Source organism: Rhinopithecus bieti, unplaced genomic scaffold (assembly GCF_001698545.2).
Source record: "Rhinopithecus bieti isolate Rb0 unplaced genomic scaffold, ASM169854v2 scaffold_36904, whole genome shotgun sequence".
In the NCBI taxonomy this organism is placed as follows: Eukaryota; Metazoa; Chordata; class Mammalia; order Primates; family Cercopithecidae; genus Rhinopithecus; species Rhinopithecus bieti.
In genome coordinates this window covers 139,988-157,692 of record NW_016815705.1, presented here as the reverse complement: position 1 = coordinate 157,692, position 17,705 = coordinate 139,988, and the positions used below count along the sequence as shown (strand labels likewise).

Genomic DNA, 17,705 nt, shown 5'->3' with positions numbered 1-17,705 from the left:
AAGGATGCGAATTTGGAAGATCTTGATATATTAAAATACTTGAAGCATTGGAATTATGGAGGTAAGATAGAATTAATTTATATCTCTTTATTAGAATACCTAATTTCTAGTTTCTAGTAGTTAACCTAATTGGTAGTTAGTAGATTTGTTACTCAAATCTGCTATTAATGAATTTGTACATGTTATATGCTGTTATCAAAAACTAAATTTGATTTGGAGAAAAATCAGTTAGTTATTCTCTATCCACCTGGAATTACAAATGACCGTTCATTCTAAGCTGTTCATATACCTTGCATCTTCAGGCTTTGGATTTATTATTAAGATGTGTTAGGATGCCTTTATAGGTGCTCAGCATCTACATATCCTTCAAAACTCATCTTCACCAAGATCATTTCTTCTAGAAAGCTCTGGGGGGAGATTTAGTAATGTGTACCTTTTGTATTTTAAGCATTTTTTACTGAAGGACTGAACACAATTATTCACTTCCTTATCGCTCCTTTAAAACTATAAATTCTTAGAAAATATACCATATATTTCTTAGTATCCTAGAATTCACTATGTATTTGAGGCTAAGTATTATGTAAACTATCCATAAAATACTTATTTCTATGAAATTACATTGTATAGCCATAACTTATACTGTTTCTCTCTATATATGTGTTTACACACACAATACTATACATACAATTATATATATATATATATTTCTTACATATATGCTACATGTTTTCTTGTCACAATAAATAGAAGTCATAGTTACTGCTCTACAAAATTTGGAAGACATGGTTTTATATTGTAACTAACATTGTTTTTATTTGATACATCTGATTTAAGTAGAGTGACTTTTTTTGAAAGAAAAATATCTTTCTGGCCATTTCTGGCCAGGTGCGGTGGTTCACACCTGTAATCCCACCACTTTGGGAGGCTGAGGTGGGTGGATCACGTGAGGTCAGGAGTTTAAGACCAGCCTGGCCAACATGGGAAAACCCTGTCTCTACTAAAAATACAAAAATTAGCCGGATGTGGTGGCACACACCTGTAATCCCAGCTACTCAGGAGGCTGAGGCAAAAGAATTGCTTGAACTCGGGAGGCAGAGGTTGCAGTGAGCCAAGATCATGTGCCATTGCACTCCAGCCTGGGTGACAAGAACAAAACTCTATCTCAAATAAAAAAAATAAAAAAAAAAAGAGAGAAAAGAAAAGAAAAAAAAAAGAGAAAGAAAGAAAAAAGAAAAATATCCTTCCACCTGGCCCTTCAGATAACATTTAGCTTAGAAGAGAGCTGCTACTGGACTTGGGTAGCAGTAAGAGACATTCACTTTTTTATCAGAAGATAAAAGATTATAAATAACAAGTCATAATAATCAATAATGGTTTGTGCATTTCATGTAAATCTCTTCTTTTTTATTTTATAATTTTTAAACAGTGTGATGCTAGCAGAAAATAGGTCCAAAAAACACTGAAATACAGATGAATATGAGAGAATAGAAACCTTCTTCCCCTTAAAAGACACGGAAGATCATTCTTAAATAATCAAAGTATTTCATTGATTGATAACTTCATCTTTCTAGCTTCATGAAATACATGAACCTTCTTGTCATTATGCATATTTTTACATTCTTCCTTCCTGTTAAAATAGAGGCTGTTAATCCCTATCCTATCAAAGATAAATCAATACTTCTTTTTCAGCCCCCCATTATATCCCTTATTATATCCCTTGTATCTTTGTTAAGGATGTCACTAATTTAGTCATTCCCCTTGCTTTTCTCCTGAAATATTAATCATGTTTCTCATTATTAGATTATGCCTATCTTTGTATAATACCCTCTAAAGTTGTCTATCTTTCAAATAGCTTCAAAATTTATAAAACACAACAAAAGTCAATTGCTTAATATCTACATCCTAGATATCTCATTGTTTCCTTTTACCATTAAATAATATAAAATATATATTTAATCTATGTTTTATATTTTATATATAATACATTTGTATCTCTAATATATATTTTATATTTTTGTCATGGTAAAATTATGAATTATGTAATTTTAGTGTATTAGTGATACATGTTCTTAGGAAACAACAGTGAAAGCAGAAAGACAATTAAGATTCTATTGAGTTGACAGACAAGAGATGCTGGGGATTAGGACAAGGATGGTGGCAGTGGAAACAGAGAGAGATGGTGCCATGTTCCTAAAGAACATGTATCACTAATATGGTAAAAATATATTTTAGTGGCAAGGCGCGGTGGCTCACGCCTGTAGTCCCAGCATTTTGGGAGGCCGAGGTGGGCAGATCACGAGGTCAGGAGATCGAGACCGTCCTGGCTAACACAGTGAAACCCCGTCTCTACCAAAAATACAAAAAAATTAGCCGGGTGTGGTGGTGGGCGCCTGTAGTCCCAGCTACTTGGGAGGCTGAGGCAGGAGAATGTCATGAACCCAGGAGGCGGTGCTTGCAGGGAGCCGAGATTGCGCCACTGCACTCCAGCCTGGGCGACAGAGTGAGACTCCATCTCAACAACAACAACAATAACAACAAAATATTAATATATATATATAATACATAAATATATAAATATAACTTATGTATTATACTTATATATTATAATATAAAATATATTATATTTNTTTATATATTATGTTTATATATTTATATAAATATATCATATTATATATATTATATATATATATTTAGTGATACATGTTCTTTCCTTTCCTCAATTTTCATTTGTTTTGACCTACTGTAAAATTGCTGTTTATTTGTGTAGCTCCTCACAATTCCTCTGGTCAAAATAACAAATATCCCTTGATGCATTTATGATCTTGTTGACTCTTTTCTTGGAGTCTCCTGATTTTCCTCTTCTTATATGTTTATCCATTTTTACTTTAAATTTATATTTCAATGCTGGCCTTCATCTTTCTTTATACATTTAATGGGTGGTCTCATTTGTTACTATTAATTTGCATAGGACCTGCATGCTAACAATCTCAACATTTATATCTCAGTCCAGACCTCTTCTCTGGGATCCAGACTTGTGTATCCATACATCTACCTGATACCTCCTCTTGTATGTCCCAGAAACATACAAACAGAAATGTTCAAACTTGGTTTGCTGATTCACCCCTGTTCTGTCAGCCAGGTCTTATTTTTTCTAATTATTATTATTTTTTTCCAATTGATAGTATATGGTGCCAACATTCACCCAGATAGTCAAACCAATAAATACATAAGTAAAATAAATAAATAAAACTAGAGCATATCATTGACTTATTTCTTTCATCACCTGTACGCATATGTAATCCATTATTAAATCCTAGTAGTGCCATCTGTAAAATAATTCTCCATATGGCCATCTGTCTTCGTTTGCTTGGGCTGCCATAACAAAATCCTGGGAGGCTTAAACAACAGAAATCTCTTTCTCACAGTTCTAGGGGCTGGGAAGTTAAAGACCAAGGTGCCAGCATGGTCAATTCCTCATAAAGGTGTCCTTCCTGACTTGTAGATGACTATCTTTTTGCTGTGTCCTTCCATCATGGAGAGAGCACACTGGTTTTTCTTTGTCTTCTTGTAAGGATACCAGTCCTATCAAATTAGGACCCCACCCTTATGACCTCATTTATCTTCAATTCCCTCCTCACAGGCCATAGGTGAGGAGGTAATTGAAGGCTTCAATACATGAATTTTGTGGAAGCCTTCTGTTTCCACTGCCACCATCCTTGTCCTAATCACCAGCATCTCTTGTCTGTCAATTCAACAGACTCTTAATTGTCTTGCTGCTTTCACTGTTGCTTTCTACAATTTGTTTTGTACTGAGAAATCAAAGTGATCTTTTAAAAATTTAATTACTTAATTTTACTTCCCTGCTTAAATCCTTGAATGGTTTCTCATTGCACTGTGAATGTAAACACAATTCTTTGCAGGGCCTCTAAGACCATACCTGATTTTCCCTCTCTGTCAAAAAACACTGGTGATACTGGACCCCTGCCACATTCTAGAATAGCATACCACATAGCTTTTCACACACCAGATTCTCAAATCTCCTTCCCCTGTACCTGGAATACAATTCTGTCAGCCCTTCACCTTGGCTACCTCTTTCCCATACTTGTCATCTCAGCTGAAACATCACTTCATCAGAGAGGTCTTCTCCAGTTGCTATATTTAAAGTAGCCCCACCCCAGTTATTTTCTCTAAGAGAACCCTGTTTAGTTCCCTCTTTGCTTACCACAATCTGTAACTTGTTTGTATTCCTATATACTTTCTTTCCTCAACTAGAATGTAGGCTCTAAAAAGGACAGTGGAGATGTCTGGTCATTTTTGTAACCCTAGAGCTAAGCCCAGTGCTACATACATAGTAGATGTTATTCTACGTTGGTTGAACGGACAAATGGACAATTCAAAATTAACTACCAAGGTTAACATTAAAAATAAAAGACATTCCTGGCACAGTGATGAGGTTTAAACTTTTTTTTTTTTTTGGCAATTTTAAATGGCATTGTTGTAGGCAATATCTTTAAAAGACTAGGTAAAGTAATCTAGTCAAATGATATGCAACTGCTTTTCCACATGTCTTGGGAACTGAGGAAGTTCTTCGGAGGTCACAGCATAACGAAGAAAAATTAGAAATGGTTGATAGTTTATGGCAAATGAGATTGCTCAATGATACAATCTTAATTTTTAATGTGCTATGAAATCTATTTAACTAAGATCACACAAATCTCTCTCTCTCTCAGACATGATTTAGTAGAGTACTCAACATTCATTCCATGACCAAGCTTTTGTAAAAGGTGCTCCAATTTCAGAAGAAATGACACATGACTTCTTATACATGAGAAGGAATTTAAGGTCTTCTCTTTATTGTGAGGAACACAAGGTGTTTGGTAAAGAGGCTTTTCCCTCCCTTCCTATGGAATATGCATAAATGAAGAGCTTCTTTCCTCCTTCACCCAAACAAGGGAGCTAACGGAATGAAGAAGAGACTGGCATTTCTTTCCCAGCTGGATAGTTGCACAGCAAATTAGCACGCTGTCCTGGTGCTGCCTTTAGAACAGAGAAGAATGTGTTCAGAGAGCTACATGACCCTAGGAAAAGAGTCCACTCCCAATCTAGTGAATTCTGAAGCTATGATTGGGGTTTATTGTACAGGTTGTTTCAGCAGAATTGATAGGTCCAGTGATACAGCGAACCTGGAGCAAGTGGTCTTTAATAGCATCTGGACAAGACCACAGTCATTTCTGGGCTCTATAGAGCATGGAACATAGAAAAGAAAGAATGAGCTATGGGACTAACAATATGGCAGATCAGCAAGGAGGCACACTTTGAGAAAGGCAGTTGGGTGAAATGGAGACTAAGATCTCCCTCTCCAAAAAGGCCCTTGATAAAGAGAAGAAATAAAGGTTGAAGCTAAGCACAGTTTTAAGAAAACAATAAAACTATGTATGGAAGATAATCACCTGGGTAAGGCCACCAATAGCAAGTGGAACCATATGGAGCCAACAATGGCAAGTCATCATCAAACTTACCACAAAAGACCTGCCATTTTTCTAGCCTTCCTATTTGACCCTACCCACTGGGGAAGGCAACCCACAAACCCCTGCCCTCTTTCATTCCAATCTCCTCTTTCATCATGGGCCTAGGGAGAGAAGAGAATGTAAGCGATATGTGCCTACAAAAATCAAGGCTTTACAGTGGACGTTAGAGTTTTCTCTAATGGCTGGGCATGGTTCCTCACGCCTGGGCCTTGGGAGGCCCAGATGGGCCAATCACCTGAGGTCAGGAGTTTGAAACCAGCCTAACTAACATGGTGAAACCTCGCCTCTACTAAAACTTAAAAAATATAAAAAATTAGCTGGGCATGGTGGCAGGTGCCTATAATCGCAGCTACTTGGAAGGCTGAGGGAGGAGAATCACTTGAACCCGGGAGGCAGAGGTTGCAGTGAGCCGAGGTCGCGCCACTGCACTCCAGTCTGGGTGACAGAGACTCCATTGCAAACATAAAAAATAAAATAAAATAAAAAGAATTTTCAATAACTAAAAGTTATTACAAAGCTATAAAATCAGTGCTAAATAACATTAAGGACTGAAAATGAGTATTCTTCAGAGCATAAAAGGAATAATTGGGGAAAAAAAACATTTTAAATCTGCACTCCACTAAATTCAGACTAAGCCCTGTTTAATATAAACTAGTGACTGATTGTTGTCCTCAGGACTCTCCATTTGCCTTTTTACAAATATGAATTAGTACTGTGGTTGTGTGAGTTAGATGCACAGGGCTCTTTATTTCCACCCTGTTGCTTCTTGGTCCTCCCATAGCTTGTGGGTTTATTGGTTCTCTCCCAATATCAGGGCTCTGAACATAATACTCCAAAATATGTTAAGTTGGCAATTGAAAAAACTGCAGTAGCCAGGAGGCCACTCTGACCTTCTCCCACCTTTCTACCCTGAAGTATGGCCATAAAGAAATTCTCTGACTTACTCTGCCTGAAATAAGATCATAAGACTCTAATTTTAGAGGGGTTCTGCCCTATACCTGCAGGCCAAGAAGAATCTGAACAAACCAACCTTGCTAAGTGCCCTGCTTCCTTTAATTCCATTAGATCACACTTAATTTTTGTCCAATCATACTTCTATATGACTGTCCATTCTTCTTGGATCCTAAGGATAAAAGCATCATTGACTTATGAAACAGATGCCTAAGGATAAAAATTCTTGGATCTTTAGGTCTTCATTTCTGAAGGCTCTCATTTGACATAAAACTTGGGTTAAATAAATTTGTCATGATTTCCTTTTGTGAATCTGTCTGTCTTTTGTATAAGGGTGTCAGTTATAAACCTTGTGACAGGCAGGGAAAAGATATTGTTTTGTTTTCCCCTATATCCTGAACGTGCACACAGAACAGGAAATGAAATCTGGTTTGAAATCTTTTAAAGTAGGGTTCTAATGGTCTCACTCCTTTCCATCTTAATTGGCAAAGATAACGATATGAAAGTGCAGATTTTATACTGATTTTATACTCCTGACATGTAATGACATTTTGTATGTACATACACAGGTATAATGCTGCAAGGGTTGATATTTATAAGACAAGAAAAACCTGTCTGACTTTGATTCTCACAGATAAAGGCATTTCTTAAATATATTGAGGATAGATACAAAGAAGTGGTGGCAACTGTTCCACAACTCAATGAACACTGGCTCATGTTTTGCCTGTATGCCATAGGCTACTGACTCTTGAACTAATGTGAGTGCTTCTCCCATCAGCCATCTGTGCTCACAGAATGTGCAGATAAATGCTGATATTGTATTTCCTAGGTAAAGCCTCTCCTCAAAATTTGTACAAAAATAAAAAGATTGAGGTAGAAATGCATAACACTGTGCATTAATTAGGCTAATATCTACTCATAGTAATACTAAGTTAATATAAGAATAAAACATTTAATTTATGAAATATTGACCAGATAAATGTCATATATTTAGACTCCGGGGTAATGTGAAAAAAATAAATGTTAAAGCAGAAAGAACTCAAATTGAGTGGAGTCCACAATGACTACCTCAATAATTTCCTTTAGTGTACCCTCAACATTTTAAAAGGAAGTGAGAAAAGAAAGAAGGAACATTATGACCCAGTCATTAAAAACTTGGGCTATGAAATAAGCAAACAGAATTTTTCTACTGGCTCTGTCACGTACTATGTATATTTGTGAAAATTATTATTGAAGTCTTTAAGGCCTTAACTTTCCCAATGGAAAGTGGGAATAATAATGACTACTTCCAAGACCCTAATAAGATTTTATGTGTAAAGGAACAAGGAACTATGTCTGGCACTTGATATGGGATGAAGTAAAATGATACTTGGATATTATTTAACTTTTATTGCCATAATTTCTCAGGGAAATCAACATCTATAGATTAATAGCTCATTCTTGCTTTTTAAAAAGAATTTTATTCAGGTCTTAAAAATGTTGTGTTTCTTTAAAATTACAACATCAGTGTCCAGGAGTTATGTACACTGTGTGGAGTCTAAAAGAATAGTCTATTAGCTTCTAATTAGAATACTGCATTTTATTCCCTGAAATTATTTTACAATGTCTGAACAAACACTATAAGCTGAATAAAACATGATGTCTCATTCACATGAACAAGTGACATCTGAATTACTTTGTATCACTGAGTATATCTGATTGTTATTTTCTAGGCTTTCAACAGATTAATATTTTATATTTTATCTCTTTCAAGTAAATTTGACCATGTATACAATATAAACTATCCTATCATCCACAGGGAATTAAAACTTGTCTTTGTTCCCAGATATTTTTATAAATGTCTTATGATGGAGAAGGTTCTTAATCAAAATGTAAAATGCCCATTGCTCATTTGATAATCTACTCTATTTTCCTTCCCCTGCTAGGAGACAATTAACTAACATACTTTATCCTTTTCATGGTTTTTGGCACCTACATCAATGACATTTTAATTAAAGTTCATAAACTTCATAAGCTCCACTTTGCAATCTCCGTTCTAGTGCTACTATTGTTTCTAATTTTACAGCTGTTGTACCAAATTCATGCAGCTGCTTGTTTTTATATTAATCTTTATCTTTCCCCTAACCCATAAACATACTATGTCTGGCACAAAGTCATTCTTTTTTTTGTTTTTTTTTTGGAGACGGAGTCTCGCTCTGTCACCCAGGCTGGAGTACAGTGGCGTGATCACCGCTCACTGCAATCTCTGCCTCCTGGGTTCACGCCATTCTCCTGCCTCAGCCTCCCGAGTAGCTGGGACTACGGGTGCCCACCACCATGCACCATGCTCAGCTAATTTTTTTTGTATTTTTAGTAGAGACAGGGTTTCACCGTGGTCTTGATCACCTGACCTCGTGATCCACCTGCCTCAGCCTCCCAAAGTGCTAGGATTACAGGCATGAGCCACCGCGCCCAGCCCAAAGTCATTCTTTAATATAGTCATAATGAAAACAAACAACAATAATATACAATGGAGACCATATAGTACAATGATTATGAGTAAAGGCTATAGCTCCTGATATTATATCCTAGTTCTGCAACTTACTAGCTGGGTGACTTCAGTTATGTCATTTTTCTATGATTTGGGTCTCAGATAATAAAATTAAACTAGAAGAATCTAGCCCAGCAATCCTAGTAAAAGAACATTGTTATGAGGATTAAGGCAACCTAATTCACATAAAGATACTTAACTTTTATTTGGCAAATGAATTGGAATGGAGTAAACGAGTGATTTATTGAGGAGTTATGACAACAATCTAGAATAGAGATGATAATGACTTTGCCCAAGGTGATGGCAATGAAATAGGAATTTAATAACTTGACACAATTTGGGAAATTAAAATTAAGAAATAATATATGAGGGTATGTCAGCAACATGGTGAAAGAGCAGGCTCTGGGCTACTCCTCATCCCACAGGCACATCTAGTATACACCTAAACATGAGTCAATTCTCTCCAAGAGAAAGCCAAAATCCAAATGAAAGAACCCTACATGCCAGACTACTGAGAAATAGTCACATCAAAATGGATACTGAAAGCAGAAATACACTCATACACTAGCTCCACCCTGACCACAGAGCCTTACAATGAGAAGAAAAATCTCAACTACCAGCTTCTTCCTGAGGGGTAAGGGGCTTGTACCACACATAAAGTGCCAACTTTTGCAGTCTCTACAGAGGGCTTGGCTCTTCAATCCCCATGCTTGATGAACCACAGGGAGAGAGCATCAGAAGATTTATCTCAAGCATAAAAGAAAAAAAAAAAAAAAGTTTTGAACCACATGATTGGCCCAGCTTCTAAATTCCCCCAAATTTGGTCTCAGGCTTTCCCATCAGCTTCCTGTGGTTCTGGCCTTTTAACAAGCCAGTATCTGGGAACCTACATAGCAAATGAAGAATAAACCTTCTCCAGCTTAAACAGAGAGCAAGGCATGTCCTGTATGTACCTTCTTCTCGGGCTTGCTCCTAAGATAAATTCCTGTAATCTCAGTCTACTCCTACAAGAGAGGTGTAAAAGTTCTGCTTGCTTTAATAGCAGAGTGGGCACTCCCCTTGCTTCCTTCCTTGGCTTGCTTTTAAGATAAATTTCTGCAATCTCTCATTAGAGAGAGACTGGGGGACCTCTTCATTCCTGACTGGAAAACTAGACATTCTCTGCACCTTCTTCCCTGCTTTGTTTCAGTGATAATTCTGGACTACATTCTTCCCCTACTAGAAGGGTGTGAGACTTCCACTTGTTTGAATGGGAGAGTGGGCTCTCCCTGCATATTTTTCCCTGGTTTGCCCCAGCAGTAAATCTAGATATGCACACTCTCACTGGGAGTGGCTTCTGCATGCATTGAGTGCCCCAACTTTTATAGCCTTTACCCAAGGGACTGGCTCCTAAATCACCTAGTTATAGGAGTTCACAGAGCTCTGCATTCCTAAGGCTCCTAGACCACAGGGAACAAGAAAAGACTTTTAAACTTGAAAATGTTCAGCATCTCTCACTAAACTCAAAGTGAGCATTCTGATTATGAGCAGAGGCAGCTGCTTCAGACTGTCTCCTTGGTGAAGGACAGAATAAGTGGGACATAAACTTTGGCTCTCAGCTTCTCTGCAAGAAAAGAAGAAACTGGAACACACATCTAACACCCTAGCCTCTCTAGCTGAATCCCAAGAGACTGTCTCCTATTCCAACTCTCTCAAGGCAATAGCACGACTTGGCAATCATTAATTTCTTGGGGATTTATATGCTTTGGCTGTGTCCCCACCCAAATCACATTTTGAATTGCAGCTCCCATGATTCCCATGTGTTGTGGGAAGAACCCAGTGGGAAGTAACTGAATCATGGGGTTGGGTCTTTCTCATGCTGTTCTCTTGAAAGTGAATAAGTCTCATGAGATCTGATGGTTTTATCAAGGGGAGTTGCCCTGCACAAACTCTCTTGCCTGCTGCCTTGTAAGATGTGCTTTTGCTCCTCCTTTGCCTTCTGCCATTTTGTGAGGCCTCCTAGTCATGTGGAACTGTGAGTTAATGAAACCCCTTTCCTTTATAAATTATCTAGTCTTGGGTATTTCTTTATTAGCAGCATGAGAATGGACTGATATAGTAAATTGGTACCATCACAAGCCTGGAGACTTAGGACAAAATTTTTTTTTCATAGGCCAGCCCAGGGCCTTGTTGCTTTGTGCAGTCTTGGGACTTGGTGCTCTGCATCCCAGCCATGGCTAAAAGGGGCCAGTGTAGAGTTCAGACTGTTGCTTTAGAGGGCGTAAGCCCCAAGCTTTGGTGGCTTACACATGGTGTTGGGCTTGTGGGTGCACAGAAGTCAAGAATTGAGGTTTGGGAACCTCTGAGTAGGTTTCAAAGGATGTGTAAAATTACAATAGTGGAGCTGCGCAAGACCAAGGGAACCTACCTTTTGCATCAGCAAGACCTGGATGTGAGACATGGAGTCAAAGGGAGTAATTTTGGAGCTTTAAGATTTGACTGCCCCACTGGATCTCAGACTTGCATGAAGCCTGTAGGCCTATTCATTTGGGCCATTTTCTCCTATTTGGAACAGCTGTATTTTCTGAATGACTGTACCCCCACTGTATTTAAGAAGTATCTAACTTGCTTTTGATTTTACAGGCTCATAGGCAGAAAGGACTTGGCTTGTCTCAGATGAGACTTTGGACTGTGGACTTTTGAATTAATGTTGAAATGAGTTAAGACTTTGGGGGACTGTTGGGAAGGCATGACTGGTTTTGAAATGTGAGAACATGAGATTTGGGAGGGGCCGGGGTGGAACAATATGGTTTGGCTCTGTCTCCCCACAAATATCATCTTGAACTGTAGCTCCCATGATTTCCACATGTTGTGGGAGGAACCTGGTGGGAGGTACTTGAATCATGGGGGTGGTTACCCTCATGCTGCTATTCTTGTGATAGTGAGTAATTCTCATGAGATCTGATGTTTTATAAAGGGGCATTATCCTACACAAGCTCTCTTGCCTGCCTCCATGTAAGAGATCACTTTCCTCCTCCTTTGCCTTCCATCATGATTGTGAGGCCTCCCCAGTCATGTGGAACTGTGAGTCAATTGAATCTCTTTCCTTTATAAATTACCCAGTCTTGGGTATATCTTTACTAGTAGTGTGAGAATGGAGAATGGAATAACACAGGGGCCAATGAAAGCAAAATGGATTAGACAAAGTCTTTTGAGGCACCTAGAATCTCCAGCCATGCTAATTGGGAGGAATATCTCCAACACAAGACCAATCTACCAAGACTGGGAGAGATGGTTCTTTTATCTAAAGTACTGAATCCCACATAAAGTCAAGGAAAATGAAGAAATATGAAAACATATTTCAAATAAATGATAAGATAAATCTCTAGAAGCCAACCCTGATGAAATGGAGACAGAATTTACTCGATAGGCAGTTCAAAAGAACAGTAATAAAGATGATCACTGAGGTGTGGAGAGAAACGTATGAACAAACTGAACTTTAAAATGGAGATAGGAAATATTAGATAACACCAAACAGGAATTATTGAGCTGAAGAATACAATAATAACAATTCAAAAGAGGGGTTCAACAGGCAAGTAGAACAAGCAGAAGAAGAATTGATGAACTAGAAAACAGGTCATTGGAAATAATCCAATCTGGGTTGGGGCAAAAGGAAGGCATTGTTAAGAATCACTGGGCTGTGGCCCAGTTGACCCTCAGGGGTAAAGACAGGGTGGGCCCTCACTGCAACAGCTGGAGGAGCACAGAGCACGGACTGCCCCACAGGTAGGTAGGTGACGTTCCCAGAGTATGAGAGCTGGTATGTAATGTCTCGCAGATTCCAGCTTACACAGCTCAATCAGGCTGTCCCCGCCGTGGCCAGTGAGTTGGGGATCAGCTCTGCTGCCTTGGAGTTGTCATCAGCAGAGATGATGGCTGCCTTTTTCTGATGCTCAGCCTTTTCCACCACAAATCTGGCCCTCTCTGCTTCCTGCTGAGCCACGTGTTTGGCTTCCACTGCTTCTGCAAACTCCTTCTCAAAAGTCAGATGTGTGAAGGACACATCATCCAGGATGAGCCCAAAGGTGTCTGCTTGCCCTGTAAGGTCACCACTCACCTACCTGGAGACCAGCTCTCTTTGGGTGGTCAGTTCTCCTGCAACAAAGTGAGCCACCACTAACTTGAGGGTTTTGGTAGTGATGGACAGAAGCACACAGTCATTGTAGTCCTCTCCGATGCTGGTGAAGATGTGAGCAAACTGGCTAGCAACAGGCCAGAAGAGGATACAAAGTGTGATGTTGACATTCTGTAAATCTTTGCTACCAGTGATGACTGGCACATCACATGGTCGAGAACAGCAGTTAAAGAAAATTGGTTTCTGTACCCATGGGATGAGAAAGTGAGTCCCTTCCCCTACCACAATGTCCTGTATGCCACAGAATCAGTCAAAGATGGCAGCTCTGTGTCCAGCATCCACACTGTACAAGGCAGAGTTCACCATGCCTCCTACAACAGCTAAGGGCAGGCCAAACTTGCTAATGGACTCAAACACACTGGCAGCCATGTTTCCTTCTGCTGGACCCTCTCACACCTGCTTCCACTCTGACCATATTTTTATATATTTTTGTTTCTACCTAGTGGTACTTTTTCCTTCAGGTTGAAGAACTCCTTTTAGTATTTCTTGTAAGGCATGTCTAACAAAATGAATAACCCAAAGCACATGATCATCTGAGTAGAAGCAGAAAAAAAATTCAACAAATTCAATATCCCTTTATGTTAAAAACTCTCAAAAAACTAGGTGTAGAATAAATGTACCTCAATGCAATAAAAGCCGTGTATAATAAGGTCACAGCTAACATCAGACTCAACAGTGAAATGCTGAAAGCTTGTCCTGTAAGGTCAGCAACAAGAATGCCCAATCTTGCCACTTATATTCGGCATAGTACTTGAAGTCCTAGCCAGAGCATTTAGGCAAGAATAAGCTAAAGATATCATATATGAAAGGAAGAAGTGAAATTATCTCTGTTTGCGATGATATGATCTTATATGGAGAAAACCGTAAAAGCTCCACCAAAAAAACTGTTAGAACTGATAAACAAATTTGTAGGTTACAAAATCAAAATACAAAAATCACTAGTATTTCTACACACTAATAATGAGCTATCTTAAAAAGAAATGGAAAATAACAATCCCATATACAATAACATAAAAAATACTTAGGAGTAAAGTTAGCCACAGAGGTGAAAGATGTGTTTATTGAAAATTATAAAACATTGATTAAAAAACTGAAGACATAGATAAATAAAAATATATCTCATGGTCAGGTAATGTTGGTAGAATGTTCATACTACCTAAAGTGATCTACAGATTTCATGCAAAACCTATCAAAATTGCAATGTTATTTTCACAGGAATATAAAAGATAATCCTCAAGTTCATATGGAAGCAGAGAAGACTGAATATCCAAAGCAATTTTGAACAAAAAGAGCAAAGTTGGAGCATCACATTTCCTGATTTCAAAATATACTATAAAGCTATTATAAATCAAAAAAGCATGGGACTGGCATAAAAACAAACACATAGACCAGTAGAACAGAATCAAAAGCCCAGAAATAAACCCAAGTATTTACAAATTGATTTTCAACAGAGGTGGCAAGAACACATAATGAGGGAAAGAGAGTGTCTTTAATATGTGACATTGGGAAAACTTGATATCCACATGCAGAATAATGAAACTGCACTGTTTCACACCGTACACAAACATCAACTCAAACTGGATAAAATATAGACTTAAATATAAGACTTGAAACTGTAAAGTTACTCAAAGAAAACATGGGGAATAAACTCCATGATATTAGTCTGGGCAATGACATCTTGGCTAGGACTCCAAAAGTATAGGCAACAAAAGCAAAAAGAGACAAATTAAATTGCATCAAACTAAAACGCTCTTCCATAACAAAGGAAGCAACAGAGTGAGGAGACAACTCATGGATTGGGAGAAGGTATATGCAAACCGTATGTCTGATAAAGAGCTAGTATCAAAAATAAGGACTTCAAAAAACTTAATAGCAAATATACTAATAACCCAATTTAAAAATAGGCAAGTGATCTGAACAGATGATTCTCAAAAAAAGATAGGAATCGCTAACATATGTGAAAAAATGTGCAACATCACTAATCATTAAAGACATGGAAATTAAAACCACATGAGGTACCACCTCACATCTATTAGAAAGGCTATTATAAAAAGAAGAATGATAATAAGTGTTATATTTCACAGTAATTCTCCGAATCCTCATTCTCCACATGAGGATGTGGAGAAAAGGGAACCCTTGTACACTGTTGCGGAAATGTAAATTTGTACAGCTATTTTGGGAGATAGTTTGACGGTTCCTCAATAAGCTAAAACTGGAATTACCATATGATCCAGCAATCCCACTTCTGGGTATATATTCAAAGGAATTGAAATTCATATAGGAAGGAGATATCTGCATTCTCATGTGGATTTCAGCATTATTCAGAATAGCCAAGATACGGATGCAACCAAAGTACCCATCAATGGCTGGATGGATAAAGAAAATACACACACACACACACACACACACACACACACACACACAAACACACACAATGGCATGTTATACAGCTGAAAAAAGGAAGGGAATTATGTTATTTGTGATAATATGGATGTAACTGGAGCACATTACGCTAAATGAAATAAGCCAGGCACCGAAAGATAAATATTTTATAAATTCACTTACAATGAATTGTAAGTGAGGAATCTAGAAGAGTCAATCTTATAGAAAGAGAAAGTAGATTACAGGGAATCAGGGAGAGATGGGGAAAGAGAAGATGTTGGTTAAAGGATAAAAAATTTCAGTTAGACTGGCAGGATAAATTTTAGTGATCTGTTGCACTGCAGGGTGACCACAGTTAATGACGATGTATTGTGTATTTCAAAATTGCTTAAATAGTATAATTTTAACATCTCACCACACGTATAAAAATAAGTTTGGGAGGTGATGGATATGTTAATTGACTTGATTGGCTCTTTCTATAATGTATACACAGATGTAACAATACAATGTATCTTACAAATATACACAGTTATGTGTTAATTACAAATAAACATAAAAACAAAAGAATATATGTACTTTTCCTTACCTATTATGTCCTCCCTATTAGGCACAGCCCACATTTGTTTTCTTCCTATAAACAGTTTCTGACTATGATAGTTTTCATTGATCTCAATGATTTATAGAACTTACTATCTATCTACCTCTATATCACCCCATTGAGTTCTCAATTCTACAGTTTGTCATCTAGACAAATGTTCATGTATATGTATGTGGATGTGAGGATGTGTGTATGTGTTTGTGTGTATATACACATACACATATATAGGTGTGTGTATGTGTGTGTGTATTTTGTATATATTAGCCTTACAGCCCCACTCACATTATCTCTTCAAGAAAAAGCATCAGGTTTCTACATTATGAAACTGAAGTATAATTTATATATAGTAAAAAAATCAGAAATTAAAGATACCATTCTCTCATTGTTAGCTAAGTCTTTAAAAAGTTTAGCTCATATCAGTGCTCAATAATAATTGATCATTGATCTATTAATATTGATAAAGAAAATCAGAAAATTGCACAAGGCACACAAAATGTATCTACCATGTAGTGGAATCAGGAAAAACAGCTGTTATTTTCTCAATTTTGGTAAAGGGAAAACTTGAAGATACTGGTGACTTAATTTTCAAAATATTTTGTTCCACATTCCTGTTTGCTTCAAAAATAATAAATAAAAATCCCTGTCAGTATATCAACTTTCCACTTTCCATATATTCAAGTAGCCTGATGACAAATCCCATAAATCTTAGAATTGAAACAAAGCCTAAAAAGGCCTTCATTGAGATGCTGAAGGCACTATGATCCTTGATAAACTGGCATGCACAAACACAAAAGGCATGAAAGTCATTCAAATGGAACAGGCATAAAGGTTATAGTAGGCATTTTCTCTGCATTCTTGATAGGAAACTTGCCACTTTTTCTTCATTGTCATTTTGATTGAGCGAATACCTTCTTGAGTTATTTGGTTGACACTTGACCTACTTTTAACTTCACAGTGTAATGTAGATTTATGTTACTTGGGAGTGGTGGCTAGAGTTGAAGCCTGATGTGATGATAACATCTCAAGATGAAGATTTTTCTACATCAAGTTATTGTGGCCTTTAAGTGGTCACCTGCCAGAAGCCACAGGGAGATTCAACACACCTGAGGATTCTGTCCAATACTTGATAATTTAATGTTTTTTTAAACAAAATATTTTGCATGGAAAATAAAGCATCACATTTAAAATTGGAAAGCTGGATTCTGTTCTTGAAATAGACACAAACTGATTGTAGAATTTGGAACAAGTCATTTAATCTGGAGAGTCCTTAGAAAACTCACATGCAGAAGAAGGGATGAGGTTGACGATGGTTTTGTGTTTTTTTGCCGTGTATTTATGATTTAGATTAGTCTTTTTACATAGGGTACAGGGGAATGATGGGAATGATAAAAACCCTCCAAAATTTAAATAAAACTTTTCCTACTTAGGCAAGCTTATTTTACTTTAGCTGTATTAAAAGAACATAATAAAATTGTGATTTTGTGAAAAAGTGAAAGCATAAAGGAGCTGACACTATAAAACTTATTATGAGGCAATACATTT

The 17,705-nt window shown here is 37.4% G+C and overlaps 1 protein-coding gene and 1 pseudogene across 1 annotated transcript in view; both read right to left on the bottom strand.

The window, feature by feature from the left end:
- Positions 1-17,705, bottom strand: part of GALNT13 (polypeptide N-acetylgalactosaminyltransferase 13) — a 213,279-nt gene that overhangs the window by 154,812 nt on the left and 40,762 nt on the right. The window lies entirely within an intron of this gene.
- Positions 4,957-13,552, bottom strand: LOC108516221 (prohibitin pseudogene; annotated as a pseudogene).